The sequence below is a fragment of the Dunckerocampus dactyliophorus genome, chromosome 4 (assembly GCF_027744805.1).
Source record: "Dunckerocampus dactyliophorus isolate RoL2022-P2 chromosome 4, RoL_Ddac_1.1, whole genome shotgun sequence".
Lineage (NCBI taxonomy): Eukaryota > Metazoa > Chordata > Actinopteri > Syngnathiformes > Syngnathidae > Dunckerocampus > Dunckerocampus dactyliophorus.
The window spans coordinates 8,432,678-8,448,023 of NC_072822.1; the positions used below are offsets into that span (position 1 = coordinate 8,432,678).

Consider the following 15,346-nt stretch of genomic DNA (forward strand, 5'->3'; position numbering starts at 1 on the left):
GCATCATCTATCACACGATGTCAGTTCTTCCCACGCAAGATAAATAATTATCAAACTAAACTTTTCCCACTCAAGGTTCAAGAGTTGTCAACATTCAAGGCCCAGCGCTGGCTGCATGCATACTGTAAGTATACTCTTAATCAATACTATAACCCAAAGGTGTCGACTCGAGTAAGACTCAGACTTTGATGACTTTGGTCTCGACTTGACTCGCAGCTGGACTTGAACGTTGACATGAATGACTCGGGATTTGACTTGGCCTTTAGTATGATGATTTGATAATACTGGAGTAAAATGTGTCCCCATTGGAAGTATTCAGCTAACATGACCGTTATATCATTTCCCGTAAGACACCAAATTTTCCCACAGAATCTGCTTCATTGAATGCATCTATGAACGTCCAATCAGGTTTAGGAACAAACAACAAACGTGTGGATTACATTTCTGTGCACTGAAATGCATCCTGAATGCGATGTTAGTACTTTTTTTTTTCTGTGACTAAGTTTATTTAACAAATCAAACTCAAACAATTTAAAATGTGTTCATTCTATTTGTCAAATTTAGCAGAATAGACAGTGATGACTTGTAAGCCTGTGACTCGACCTGCCTTGTTTTGACTTGAGGCTTGATTTGGACTCGCATGGCTTTACCTGAGACTTGAGATGAAAGACTTGAGACTTGAGTTATCATATCATTCTGTGTAATCCTAAAACAGAATCATGTGTGCCTGTTGTTGTTATATAGCACAGGTGTCAAACACAAGGCCCGGGGGGCAGATGTGGCACGCCACATCATTTCATGCGGCCCGCGGAACCCTTGGAATAATGCATGTCAATAATGCACTTCACCTCTGCCCTTTCTAAATGTATTTGATCTGTTATTTTGACAGAAAAATTGGACTTTGCATGTGGTTCTTCTAAAGGTCAGTATTATCTAATCATGCAGCAAGATATTCAAATACTTGAATGTCTGCTTGTCACCATGACATTCTCACTTCACTTCTCATTTCGAAGCAAGTTATCCATCAATTTGTTAGTAAAAATATAATAATCTAATGCATGGGCAACTGTGTAATAATATTATGAGGTTATGTTCATATTTAGATTCATAAAAACTGACAGTTACAAGTGGCCCTCTGAGGGCAGCCGTAACTGCGATGTGGCCCTCAATGAAAATGAGTTTGACACCCCTGATGTACAGTGTTGTATTGTACATTCAGAAGTGTATTTGTCACTATTGCAGCGGTGGTTTAAAACCAAATCACATTTTCAATATCATTTAAATCATTTCATTAGTTGTATTGTATTTATCATATTTCTTCACTACTGGACGGTTTGACTCATTGATCGCCATTATCTTGTAATGAGTAGTTATGTTTAAAGGAGCATTTACACTCGCCATGTTTGGTTCGGTTAAAACAAACTCTGGTTCTTGTATGATCTGCTAGGATGGTTTGTTTGGTCAAGTATGAATGCAATCTCCCGAACTGTGGTGCACACCAAGCAAATGTACCGAGACCACTTGAGAGATGGGTCTCAGCCTGTTTGTATGCATACACCTCTAAACCTTAAATCTAAGGCGGCCCATCTTTTTCCAGACAGTTTCCTAAGGAAACCACACCAACCGGTCAACACAGTATATCACTCTCACAACATCAACATACTGTACATACACAACTCTGACAATGCATATAGTTGCATATTAATGTGATAGCGTCGTAACATTTACAATTTCAACTTTTTTCTCACTTATTTTCTCACTATTTTTTCTTTGATTTCAGTTTAAGAATATGCCACGGGCCGCTGACTACGAGAGGTGCAAGTAGCCCCTTGGCCGCACTTTGGACACCCACGATCCAGGTTAATATTTGAAACACATGGTGGACTTGTGTGGTAAAGCCTGCTCTACACAAACATTATGTACAGTATTTTAACTCCTGTAGGTCAAATAAGACAGCCATCTTCCTCCATGTGATCATAATGAGGATGTTAACGATGATGACGCTAATGATGATGAGCATGATTAGCAATGGAAGCATCTGCTGTGTCGATGATCTCTGCTGCCAATGAAAAAGAGCTTTCGAGGCGCACTCGTCTCTTTCATAATATCTGTAATGATGACTTGCTTCTCGGAATAATCCCAGAGTATAATTTATTTTGGCCCTCACTGCGCTGAAAAGAGTAGCTGCCGCTGTGCTGGTGCTTGGTGCGTCAGTCTCCCGCAGTTCTCCTCTTAGCCACTTGGGGGAGCTACAACGCCGTTAGTAAACAACTCCGAGTCAATTCTGGCAGAATTTTTTTTCTTCTCATTTACCTCCAATTTATTTTCATTCAAACGAAGGGTGACCATGTGAGGAACATCAGATGAGTTGACAGCCTGTAAATGTGATTTAAACATTTAAGCACCATTTACCCAGATTAAGTTTCAATTGGAGAACAAATGCTATTAGGTGGAAATCTTACGGTATGCGGTAAATGGCAGCGCTTAAGATATTTCCATTTATATTTTTTAAATCTCATTGGTCATATTGGAACAAAAGGGGCTTTACCTCTTTTGTCTTATAGAAGAATCAACTTCTATTAACTATTCAAGTCTGCCTTATGCACTCATTACCTATTTTATACTGAGCACATTGATGGACTCTAAATAAACACAGGCTGTGCATTCATTACAATTCACCTACTGTCCACAAATGCACACACACACACACACACACACACACACAAAGTGAGCATCAGTTCCTTCCCTAATCTCGTATTAATGGACCCAATCACAGACTCTATGAATAATCAATGACCAGTGGTCTGCAACCGCAGTGTTGAGACCTTGAGTAAAACTGAATTTTCCTAATCAGATGCACACACACCTTGAGGCCCTAATAAGCACTCTTAATGGTTTAGTATGTGTCACATGGTTTGTTTGCTGCCAAATGTGAAAGATAAACAAGCCGTGACAAGGCTGTACCTTTTTGTATGTACTGTATGTGTGTGCCGATAGGAGAAAAATGGTGGAAATGTCCGCCCTCGTCCTCACATCCTCTTGCTCTGCAGTCCACAAATGAGAGTGTGTGTGTGTGTGTGTGTGTGGAAACAACCACTTTGGCTAATAGCTGCTACATTAGTCTCCTAACCAGCTGGTCATGGCCATTTAGAAATGTTCATTAGGTCGCCGACCAGAGTGGATAGGTGCGATAGTTCACTCCCCGCTGTCGACTGTAGAGAGACAAGCACAGGCAGACCAAGAGGGAGAGGCAAAGTCATTCGCCCGCAAACTTGACGACCAAGTGTTAAAAGCCGCGGATGCAATTATGCCCAGATTGCCCTGAATTAGAACCTGGCGTATAATTACATCTCATTAATGTCTATGAGTGTTATTTTAGAGTTCTGAAAGGTTGGATAAGCAGGACTTGATATTATGGCTTATTAATGCTGCAGCATCTGGTGCCATTCTGGCAATAATCTCACAGTGAATGGGATTGGGATATAGTGTTTGAATGTGATGATCATATAGTGATACATCTTATCACCCTAGTTTCCCCCAATTTTACATAAATGAAAGGGCTCTTGTAAGAAAACAAAATACGTCCTTCTCCTCGGCGCCTGTGATGAAAGTCATGCACCAAACGGACACTCAACAACTATACACATTTTTGATCTTCTTTTTTGTAAGAAAATCTATATATTTTAACAAAATGGTTCTCTGAAATTTTTTTTCAAAAATGAGCTAAAATCTTAGTGAGCATCTCTGATTTGTCCATCTTGTCATTCTAAACATATAAAACTTTCCCTCGGTTTTCATTGAATTGGTCAGAAAAGATTTCCTGTATGCAAACAAAAGGCCTATCTATCTCCAGTTTGCTGAACAAGTTTGTTCAAGTCTTTATTTGTAAAATATTGTATCTTCCAGGCAATGAGATATATTCTCTGAAACTAATGGTGATGTAATGGAAATTTGGGCGTCTTGAAGTCGGCATTAAGGGGCTCCCTCAAAATGTGTGTGAACCGTTTATCCACTAGTGACTGTACCTACACTGTAATTGTACTTTGATCCACTTGTGTATTGGAATGCATCACAAAATCCAGATGTCCGGTGGGATACGCTGCGGTCGTCTTAACGCACTTGTGTCAAACTCGTACCACAGAGGGCCGAGACACTGCATGTTTCCTCTCTAACCAGTTTCTTCAGCAGGTGATTTAATTGATGAGCTGCTTCTCTCAAATTGAAGGAGGTGTTGATCATTAAAATCACCTGCTTTAGTGACGGGCCGGAAAGAAAACCTGCATTGTCTCAGCCCCCCATGGCACAACTTTGACACCCCTGCCTTAACGGTATGGTTTGTGCCCTTAAGCAGTGCTCACTAATGCATTTTTTTCCCACCCAAAAAACAGGTATGAAATGTATTGGAGAAATGTTAGCCTTTTGTAAGCATTAAAGGCGCTGTCTGCCTCGGTTAGGTACTGCATTGGGGGGCGTGCCTAACTTTCAAATGTACAAGTATATATTCCTCACTCTTCCTATGTTGACACAACAAGCCACGGCCCACATAACGACACACATTCGCATTAGATACGTATGTTTGTAGTCTGCTAATGATAGCGATTTGGCAAAGTTTAGCTACTAATGTTAACTATCATGCATAGCCTATCATAACCACACAGTGACTCCAAATTGTCGCTTCTCTGAGACTTGCTTTTGTGTACATGTACGCACGACCAACATGTACGCGTATACCAAACAGTCGTGAGTCATAGCCAGGAATGGCAACCATTTTATTTTGGTTGAACGAAATGACGTTGAACTTTGAATTATGTAAATATAGACATTTATTTGTTCAATCTGTTATTTTAAACCACTATTAGTAACATATTCTAGTCTGTGGTGGTGGTGTTATATTATTGGATTTAAAAAAGCGTAGTTTATCGCCAAAGAGAGACAGCACTTTTAAGGTTAAATGAACTTCTCCAAGTGTGAGCAAAAACAAAAGTGTTGCATCCATATCTTTGTTTAGTGCAAATACAAGTTTAGTGTGTGTATTTAAATATGTTTGTTCTGATGGCCAGTCAGAGCACATTACACACAACGCCCTTCAACAGTCGGGGGTGGGGGGGAGACCACAGATTGATTCTCCATTTCCATATTAATGAGCAGATTTGTTAAGAGCCGGCAGGAGAAGGAGAAAATAACAGGGTCTTCATAGGGCACGACATTTATAAATAAAGCTGATGCAGAGAAAAATGGAAATTAAACCTTTTAGTTTAATAAATTTGAGGTGTCCGCAGCAAAGCGAGCGATTTGCATTTCCATTTGTGGCCGAATAATGAGTGCGTAGGCCCATGATGAGCCCGCGAGAGGGCTGCTTTTCGGTCTCAAACTGTCAGGCAATCACTCCGGCGTGCAGCCCCTCCACGTCAGTGTCATTAGCTCGGGCCTGCTACTGCCGTTGCTCAGCTCTCTTAAGATTATTTGCTCAATAGAGACACGGTGCACAAAAAGGACATTCAAATTCTGTGTTTCCCAAACTTGTCCTTGAATATTCAACATTGTCTCCGTATGCAGGTGATCCTTTGTTGTTCTACCCGTCACCGAGACACACACACACACACACAGACCTACATGCACGCACACACATGGCATCACTGATTGAATTTATTGAGGAATGGATGTTGACTTAGACCACTCCAAGTAGGCTAGATTGTTGTTGTTCACGGATTGACAGAAAGACCCAGAGCGGCTGATTGAAAGTGCCTTTTAGCTTGCTCTCACTGTATATTTGATTTGGCAAAATGGAAGGGGGAGTCCAGTCTTTTCCCAGGATGCAAACGCAAGTCTCTGTGCTTGCACAAAGCATGTTTTGTGTTTGTGTCGCCGCCGCCGCTGCGTGGCTAAAGGCTGCATAAAATGTACCCCTTTCAGGTATTAATTGAATAATGCGAGCACTCCTCCCGTCCGCCACTGAGTGCGCCACTCTTTCAGCGTTCCCCGCCTGTGACTTGACAAGATTTATCTGTGTTGTTCCAGCCAATGTGTGCCATTTGTTCCAAATGTTGGACATAAACATGCAAAGAGCAGAAGTATGCACTCGTAAAATAAGCTCCTCGATGGTGGTTTTACAGCCTAAAGGGACTGCTGGGGGTGGGCTGTCAGCATATCAAATCATGGTGGAGCTCTTGCTGAGCCATCAGCATGTTTTAAGTTCTCCCCCAAAGCAGCGATGTGATGAAAAGGAACAATTGCCTCCATAAAGGAAGAGTGGGAGAAAAGGGAGATGTGCAACATAGTGTTAAATATGCATACATTATTTTCAAATCCTTTTTTTAATGGGACACGTCTCATTCGGTTGCCTTATGTCTCCTTACAAACTTTAAAATGATCTTTAGCTTTACACCTTCAGGAATAATTTTCTATGCAGAATCAGGTAATGATTCTGCTCTACGCCGTAATGCAGTTCAGTCACCTCTTCAGCAAAGAGTAAAATCAGCTGCCCTTTAATGAGCCTAATTCAAATACCCCTTCAGATTTGCAAGTTGTCGACATTGTGAATGGATGTGGCTCAATTGTGTGACTGTTGGATCGATTTGCTGATTTAGCACCTCTCTAATTTTCCACAGTGGAATATTTGCCTCACCTACTGCCATCTGTTTTTATTATCTGGGTGAATATGTTTGTCTAAGGATATCAATAATCATAAAAAAAGCCATGACTCACTCCCTCAGTACTGTTTGTGTGCTGGCTCGGGTCAACAAATGCAAATATTCAACTTATTTTTAGACGTAATTGGTGGAAAGCAAATGTTATCTGCCTCAATTTTGCTAACTGTGCACGCTCCCTCACACACACCTACACTGCTGTGGCTGATGCCTTGACTGAGTGTGTGTTCTCCTATTACAGACAGTAATTACCGTCAGTCACCCTGTGTGTCCATAACAAGGCGGCATAATGCCCTAATCAAGCCTGGATTAATCCAACCCTCCCGCTAATCATTCTAAAAGTGATTTATATTGTTTTTCCTGTTCTGAACAAATGAAATCTGTAGCCTAAATTAATACTGGCTTTTCATCACCAGCAAGTTTAAAAAGCCACTAACTGTCACATTCTTGTCATTAAGGTCTTGTCTAAGGATACATGTACATGCACACAGGCGCACATTTAACACAAATATACAGTATAATGTAATATTCCATTAAGTTGACACTCTAATAACCATTAGTCCTCTGCTGAGAAAGGCTTTCAGACCAAGCAAATGAGGGTCATCAGGAGAATACAATTCTATTGCGGTGGTTTGTTGGCTATGATTTGATCATTTAACACTCGAACTCCCACGGCAGTCATTTTGACTGTTTTCAAAATTTGCAATGTCATAACTTGGTTAAAAAAAAAAAACTATGTACCCATAGGACCTTGACTTTTCCTAAATGTGTGTATATTTTATTCTAACGTTGTTTTATCATTAAAATTTCAAAACACAAAAGAGTTGTGAGTATTACTACCTCGAATGACCATAGCAGTCAAATTGACTGCCTGCTTTTTACAGGGGGTGTCATATTTCACTATTTGCTACATTTTTGCCACCCTTCCTCCTGCTCTATTGGCTGTTTGTTTTTTATGCTCTGTGATGCTAAAACCTAGCTGTAGCGTCACTGTAAACCCAAGAGAGACAAAAATGACAAGTAGAAAGAAGGTGACAGCTATGGAGGCTTTAGCCTTGCTTCAGAGAAAATGGTTGCAGTTCGAGTTTGCATGTGTAATTGCAGAGAAGTTATGTTGTGTCAATTCAATCAAACACTCAATCACTATAGTTTTCATTTAGTGTCCTGATGTGTTTTTTACCTATTCCACCAATTTATTTTTAGATCTTTTTAATGATAATCCAAATTATATACAAAGAGTCAAAATGACTGCTATGGTCATTCTAGTAGTTGCAGAATTCTGGTAGACCGAGTGTTAAATTACATTTCTGAAATTACCAGCTGTATTTTGAGGTGTAAATTAAGACCACCACGGGTGTATATTCTAGGATTTTGTGGATGTTGTGAACATTGTACCACTGTAATGGACTTTTTTTTTCCCACCATCAATCAATTATTTCAATGGAAAACGTTGTATATCATTCCGTGCAAGTCATTTGTCAAATTGTATCTGCCACAATCTTGCAATTTCTTGGTCTCAGGGTTTCATTTAAGATAGCGAGCCTTCTATTTTTGCTCTCATGCCTCCTGCTTTGTCCCATTGCCATTGTTAAACAAATCAATTCCAACATCGACTCACTTCCCACTGTTTTTCATTACGACGAACGAAGGCTGGACACGAATTGTAACGGAGCCCTGAAATTTCCGGCGTGCTATTCAGTTTGTGCTCGGAATACCAACCGACTCACAAGACGCACACTTAAGAAATGCAAATTGTGAGCCAATCTGGCGGCGCTATCTGGGCACTGCGGTTTCCATATTCATTTCCGTCCCACCCGCAGTTCTCAAACTCCAAGAACAATCCGGGGGTTAAGCTGACAGGAAAATAAAACGGAGATCTGACTTTGTCGACAGTCTCCCTCTCGTCCCATCCCCTCACTTTCTCTCGTCACCTGTGCTGCCCTCTCCTTCCTCCCCATCTTTCCCCCTGTTCTCCCTTCAGTCCCCGCTCCCCTGTTCTCTTCATGCTGCGTAATTCTCATCTTACACACTCTGTTGCTCTGCACTATGAATAATGCATGGTGTGTGAGAAATCCTCAATCTCATGCTTGGCTCCCAGCGAGCATTACGGAGCTTGCATCTCTATTACAAGAGATGGAGAAACGGACAGAGGGCTTATATCGCATATTACTTCATTTTCTTGCATTCAACCTCCAATTTGGGATAGCATAAATGTGTAGGAACAACCTAAAGGTGCACTCATTTTGCCATTAGCTGGCATAAATACTTTTTTAAAAAATTGATTCATTTGAAAGGCTGCGGTGTAACTGATCATCAGTGTTGGGCAAATTACTTTCTCAATGTAAATAGTTATAGTTACTAGTTACTTTCCCCAAAAAATACCTGAACTAGTAGCATAAATACTTCTTCATAAATGTAATAAATTACCAGAGAAAGTAATTCTGTTCTTACTTTTTTGAAAAGCCTTCAAATATGTAAAGAATTCCAATTTTTGTTTTGTTTCACAGGTCAGTTTCATAGAGAAGTGGCGTGTGCTGCTGATGTTTCATGAGATTAGAGTTACAAGTAAGGAATATTTTTGTAGTTACAACATAGAAAGCCTGTTTATCACTTCCTAAATTTACACTCCTGTTATTCATTGTTTACAACACATCGTGCAACTCTTATGCTGCAGGAACTCGAGACGACCGCTATCTTTCACTCTATCATGTCATACATGCCATGGCAGACTTCATGACTTCATGCAGTGTTAAGGTAATGTAAGGTAATGTTTCTGTCATATTGCCACCTAGTTACCACAATTCTACATATAACTTGTGTTTTAATATGTTTTGACTAATAGGCCATAGTCTACCAAAAAACAGCAATCATTGATTAATTTTTGACAATGCAATATCGCGATGGAGCGATAATCAAACCGTGATATTGCAAGAGACGACTGTATACATTATACAGTATATTTGTATTAACAGTTGAAAATTAACTGAAAATTTTAATCAAGCTAAAACATATCACACGTCTGAAAATCTATTTACTAGGAGTGTAACTATTCATTTGCTACATCGATGCATCGGTTTATATTCCTACGATTCAACTACATCGATGTGGGTTCTCAAGTTTCCATTCAGGAAGACATGTACATCGATCTAACATTGTTTAAAAGGTAATCGATCGATTGAATCGATACAAGGAAATTAAGCATTGGGTTTAAGCACGGCAGGTTTTATATGGATGTGTTTTTTTTTTAGCACTTTTAATGATAAAGACGCTAAACGTTACAGTCTGCCTGTCTGTGACATCATAGTCTTCCGGGTATATGGTGGTCATGGGAGTTGTAGTTGACCAGTGAAATACAGTTGATTCGGTCAGTTCATTCACTTTATTCAGTATTCATGTTTAACTCATCTGGTCTTATTGGAAACTCCTTTTAAGTGACATTTATGGGAACAATATGCAAAGTAAGAATGTTTTGTACGCCTCTGGATGGTAGTTTACGGTCCAGTAGCAGTGACGCTTTGTGATGTCATCAATGCAACGTGTCCAGGTCTAGGAATGTTAAAAATACAATTCCCCTTATTTTAGTGATGCAAAAATCTAACACTGTGCATTCACACTTGATTAAGAGAGTCCGTGGGGACTTCCTTAAAAATGCAATTTTTTCATATGATATCGGATGTATTTTCATTCGTACACAAAAGTCAAGTCCAACTTTAAGCCTTTCAAACACATGGATCTGAGCTTCAGGACAAGATAAAATGTAGGTAGTATATAAATTAACTTTGATATCTATCATCCGATGAAAATCTGATTGTGCGAAATATGTTAATTTTGCCCCGCAATTACTGTGTACATGCAATTAGTAGTGTGGCGTGGAAACCAATACAGTGTGCTGCTTCAGCATTTATGGCACGTGATTTTATTCACTGGACTTTTTGATTATCAAAAAAATGTAAATGGCTACTCTGTTGGCTTTTAAGTGTCACAGCCTAAGTTATGATATATTTTGTAGTACGGTTGTACTTGCCAAGGTCCGTGGGTCAATCACAGCTTTTGTCAGGACTCAATGTTAAAGCAATAGGAACCAAAGGCACTATTTTCTGCTATGAAATTTGCTTTAACTTCTTTAATACTTGGGGTAGAGAAGTGAATGAGGTGTCAAATTAAAGTTCAAGTCACGTTTTAAGTCATGAATTCATCAGGCTTGATTTTACATTTTTAAAGATTTTGTAACATTCCTAACATATGTGCGCTGGAAAACGTCTGTCAGTGTATTCTTGGTAGTTGCTGCAGCGTTCTTTTAAATGGCTGCTCTGACCAGGAGGATTATTAGCCCAAAAAAAGCCCCTGCTTCCATCGGCCCATACAGGTGAGAAAGTTTCAACACCTAATTGAACATACCACACATGCACGCATAATAAAGACATTGTTGTGATGTTCAGAGTGTTCATGAATGCATCTCGCTGTCATCTTGCGACAATGAAGAAGTGTCGTTCCCATGACGAAGGGACCAGAGACATTATTTGTGAGCTGGAGATACATATATGATGTTGGAATTGAACTGCTGTTGATGTTCAGGTCAGAATAAAGTTATAAAAGAGCGTCAGACTCTGTGTGACTGTGTGGACGTGACACTGTGCCTCCATCTGTCATCATAACAGGGAGGCGTGGCTTGCATGCGTTAATTACGCAAAAAAATTTAACGTAATTAATTAAATAAATTTGTTACCGCAATTAATGCACTATTTGACAGCCCTAAAAATAATAATACAATAAATAAATAAATGTCATAGCATATTTTGCAGCATAGTTTAGCCAGAGTGTGCAAAAACAATGACAGTGTTTTAGTGCAACATAACTGTAACCAAGATTTTTTTGTTTGAGTTTTTTTAAAAATAATTTTAAACATTTTGTACCCAAGGGGCATTTCTTAGTGATTGCACATAGAAGTGAGGCTAATGTATAAAATGCTAAAGTACTGAATTCAGAAAAATAAACAAAGAAGAAATAAAGAAAAAATGAAATTATAAAAATAAGAATACAATGCTGAAATACTATTACAAAAAAATACTGGTTCAAGTACTGGGAACCAGCCTAATCGGTGCAAATTGGCAAATTCAAGTGTAAAAGGTAAACACACAACTCTTGATTGAACAGCACAATATTTAGCATTTGAATATAAAAATCTATATTTTTCTTACTTGGCACAGTTTTCTCCGCAAGCTCAGGGAGGGTGGCAGCCAACTATGTGGCCACGTGTCGTCATTTCATGACACTGCTAACATACTGCAAAGTCCTTATCCAGCTTTGTCCCATCCACACTATAAATGCCAAAGTGAGTCCACATTTTTGACTTCAACTATGCTGACGTATCTTTCTGTTTGATTTTATGCCCGTGTCTGCCATGGCGCCGTGTTGTTTTCTCTTCTTTGACTTACGTCCAATATTCAGCCACTCTTGCGAGGAGCGCCTCTTGGATGACATGTAAAATGGTGACAACTCACTTAGAAGGAACGGTGAAAGAAGCTTAGAGCGGCAACAATTTTATAAATCACATGCGGCTAGAGCGTTTCACCATACCACCATAAGTTGGACATAATGTGCACTTCACATGCATTCTTGCCTTTTACGTCAATGACTTTGAAGTGTAGTGCCTGTACCTTCATCTGGAAAGCGGCAGCTTTAACTCGGCACTTCTGTCATGACTCGCCATTATTGCATGTACCGTAAATGCTGGTGTATAAGTCGCACCCACTAAATTGAGAGTAAAAAAAACAGATTTGTACCTACAGTATATAAGCCGCATATGTCATAAAATGGCGTATTGTGGCACACACTAGTCTGTGAGGACGAGGTAGCGCTTTATTTGACAGGAGCCAATCATGAGCTATGAAAAAAAAACTCACAATGAGCTTGTCAACCCATTGGAAATTGCAGGAGGTCATTACTCAATATAACAGTCTGACTCAGTGTCATCGTACAAAGAACAATAAACTCATCACACAGCAACTTAACACAAAAGTATACCTAAGAAATATACAAAAGTACCAATATTAATTTAAAATGAAAAACCCCAACTACTTTAACATTTTCCCACAATGCATTTCGTGACCAAAATTACTCTCATTTCAATTCTCAAACTAAAAATGACCCAAGTGTTGAAAATATATTTTTGAATAAGAGTGAGGACTAGCAGTTGGTACACATGGTACTCCCTTGTGAATTAGTATATTTTTATTTATTTACATGTAAATGTGGATCTTTGTAAGTGAAACTTCTCCAAAACGATGTATGCCTTTATTAGAATATCTTGTGTAATTTAGTGTAAACATTAAACATCCCTATTTTGACATATTCAAATGAATTAGCATTTTTAACCAGTCGTGACTGGTTTTGCCCATTAAATGACACTGATCAAATCTGTTCAACTCACACAAGACACATAGATCAGTTGTAATTGACATAATCCTAAATCTTTAGTCACGTGGAAGTAAAACAGTTTCACTTTTACGAGTATAAACTAATCATGGAAACAGAGCTATGCCAGTTTTACAAACTTTTTGAAGTGTCAACCTATTTGATAGACAAACAGAAGGCATACAACATTACAAATCGACTTATCTCTTTCATGTCTTATCTGAGAATTTGGTTGTTTAATGAGCAGATGCATTGTGTGTATGTGTCTGTGAGTGCGAGCGATGCCACATAGACTGAAGTTTTATGGGGTGTGTACACACCATAAAAGCACTGAAGAGTTAAAGTGCTTTTCTACCACGCTCAAAGCCATGTGTCAGCAGCAGACCACTAAATCCACACAATTCCCCCGAACACTTTCTCTTCCTCTGATAGTCCATCATGGCTCCGTTTCAGGTGACTGGGCCGCTGTGGCTGACGGGGCCGAGTCCTTGAGGAGATCATGTGTCTGTGGAAAGTACAGGACAAGCACTGATGTTGGAGCTTTGGAATGATTCTCTAGCTACTGTCCCCTCCTGTATTTTCCCCACCCTTTATTTCTGGTCTGTTTCGTTCAAATATCTATATGATAGAGTTCCGTGGCTTCACCTGTACTGATTGGAGTGCCTTGAATGATTATGCCTCATCCACGTGTCTTCACCTTTAAATGACCTGCCTCATTATGTGTATTGTTATACATCATTACCTCCATCACAAGGGCTGTTTTCATTGCTGTTAATTTGTTACCAACTTTTGTTAGCAATTCAAGATATTTTAATTTGGTCTGTTAGCTAGAGTGAGTCTTATTTGAATATTGACCAAACAATTCTAGTTTTAATTAGCACCTCATTCACCCCATCATAGATACCACCTTGCATATGTATACTGTAGATTTTGTCAGTAAGGTTCAGTAATTTGATAAATTAAGGTCGATGTTTAATCCGTATCAAAATGTAATTTCCTTCAATCTCAGCAAATATTCTCAACTCCAAGTCACTCAACTAAGTGAAAACCCAACTTAAAACACATTTTCCTCAAAAGCCCACAATACCATGTCTGCTGTTGCTTTAAATATCTTGTGTACCAGAAAAGTGTATTATTGTCGTTTCTCTGGATTACACCTACAGTTGCAGACCCAAAATGCAGTGGGTTATTTTCAAGTGTTAACCAAGCAGTCTGCATAATTTTATCAAAATGTGTTGTGTAAACACTGATTGTTTTTATGTAATCTGAAAAATAAAACAAAAACACTAACTCCTTGGTGGGGGTTCTAAAACAAAATGCTTTGTGACAAATTGAAGAATATGCAAGAGTTGGGTATCGCTAAAGCTTGTTCTGCCATTGTTGGAGAGCTACATTAGTTCACAATATAAAGCAGGAATGGTGACTATAATTAAGAGCGAGCCCTTCTTCCATGGTCCTAAAATGCCCAAACATATTTCTGTCGTGGAGGGGAAAAGGCTTCCAACTCGTTTTTGCCTTTTCTGTACTCGTTTTTTGGAGGAAGCCCAGATGAATCACGCTAACGACCCGCCCTCTGTGCGGCCACGCTGCACAGGAATTAATATCCTAGCAATGAAGATATAGGGCAAATAGGTGAGAATAGGGAGCCTGGTATTCACTCTTGGGTGCTACGTGCTCAGGCACAGGCACACACACATCCATGCACTTGCAGATCATGCACACAGACCCTGACAGGCAGGCTATTATCCCCCAGCCCGGGCTGCCGTAATTGGCTATCTCTTTTTACAAATGTGGCTTCGCCTGACTCGCATATCAGCCCCTGTCTCATCAACCATGTAGGGGTCGCAGTGTTCATGCTCGTGTGTGTCTCTGTGTGTGTTTGTCTTTTTATGTGCATGTATCTGGAAGGGTGACCTGTGTGTCCATCACTCGTATGTCTCCTCCTCACATGCTCATTAATGTTCCGAGTTAAACGAGTCAGCGGATGCTAAGTGTGACCAAGGCTGGTTTCTCCTTAGCAGTGCCCGAGTATTTTGGTCATTACATTGCTAACAGCATCCAGACAATTCCAACCACAGCTGTCCGATGACAAAATACCAGCTCAGTTCAGATCATCGCTTATGTTATTATTGTGGGCTCACCAGGTCATGTTCAACTAGTTCTTGACATGAAAGTACTTAAAAAAATTTTTTTTTACAAGATTAACTTATAGTACAGTAATGTAATGAATAAAAGATATAGCAAAATGTTTTTATAAATGCAAAATCCTCACACTTACAGCTAAC

At 39.5% G+C, this 15,346-nt stretch overlaps 1 long non-coding RNA gene across 8 annotated transcripts in view; it reads left to right on the forward strand.

Moving 5' to 3' along the window:
- The window catches only part of LOC129179698 (uncharacterized), a 29,643-nt gene that overhangs the window by 1,053 nt on the left and 13,244 nt on the right, over nucleotides 1-15,346 (forward strand). For 7 of the 8 annotated variants that reach the window (XR_008570035.1, XR_008570036.1, XR_008570037.1 and 4 more), the window contains exons 2-6: nucleotides 76-124; nucleotides 890-922; nucleotides 1,781-1,859; nucleotides 9,155-9,212; nucleotides 9,322-9,401. This is a non-coding gene — a long non-coding RNA (uncharacterized LOC129179698). Of the gene's footprint in view, nucleotides 1-75; nucleotides 125-889; nucleotides 923-1,780; nucleotides 1,860-9,154; nucleotides 9,213-9,321; nucleotides 9,412-15,346 lie in introns of all 8 variants that reach the window. The other variant, XR_008570041.1, reaches the window with a different exon arrangement.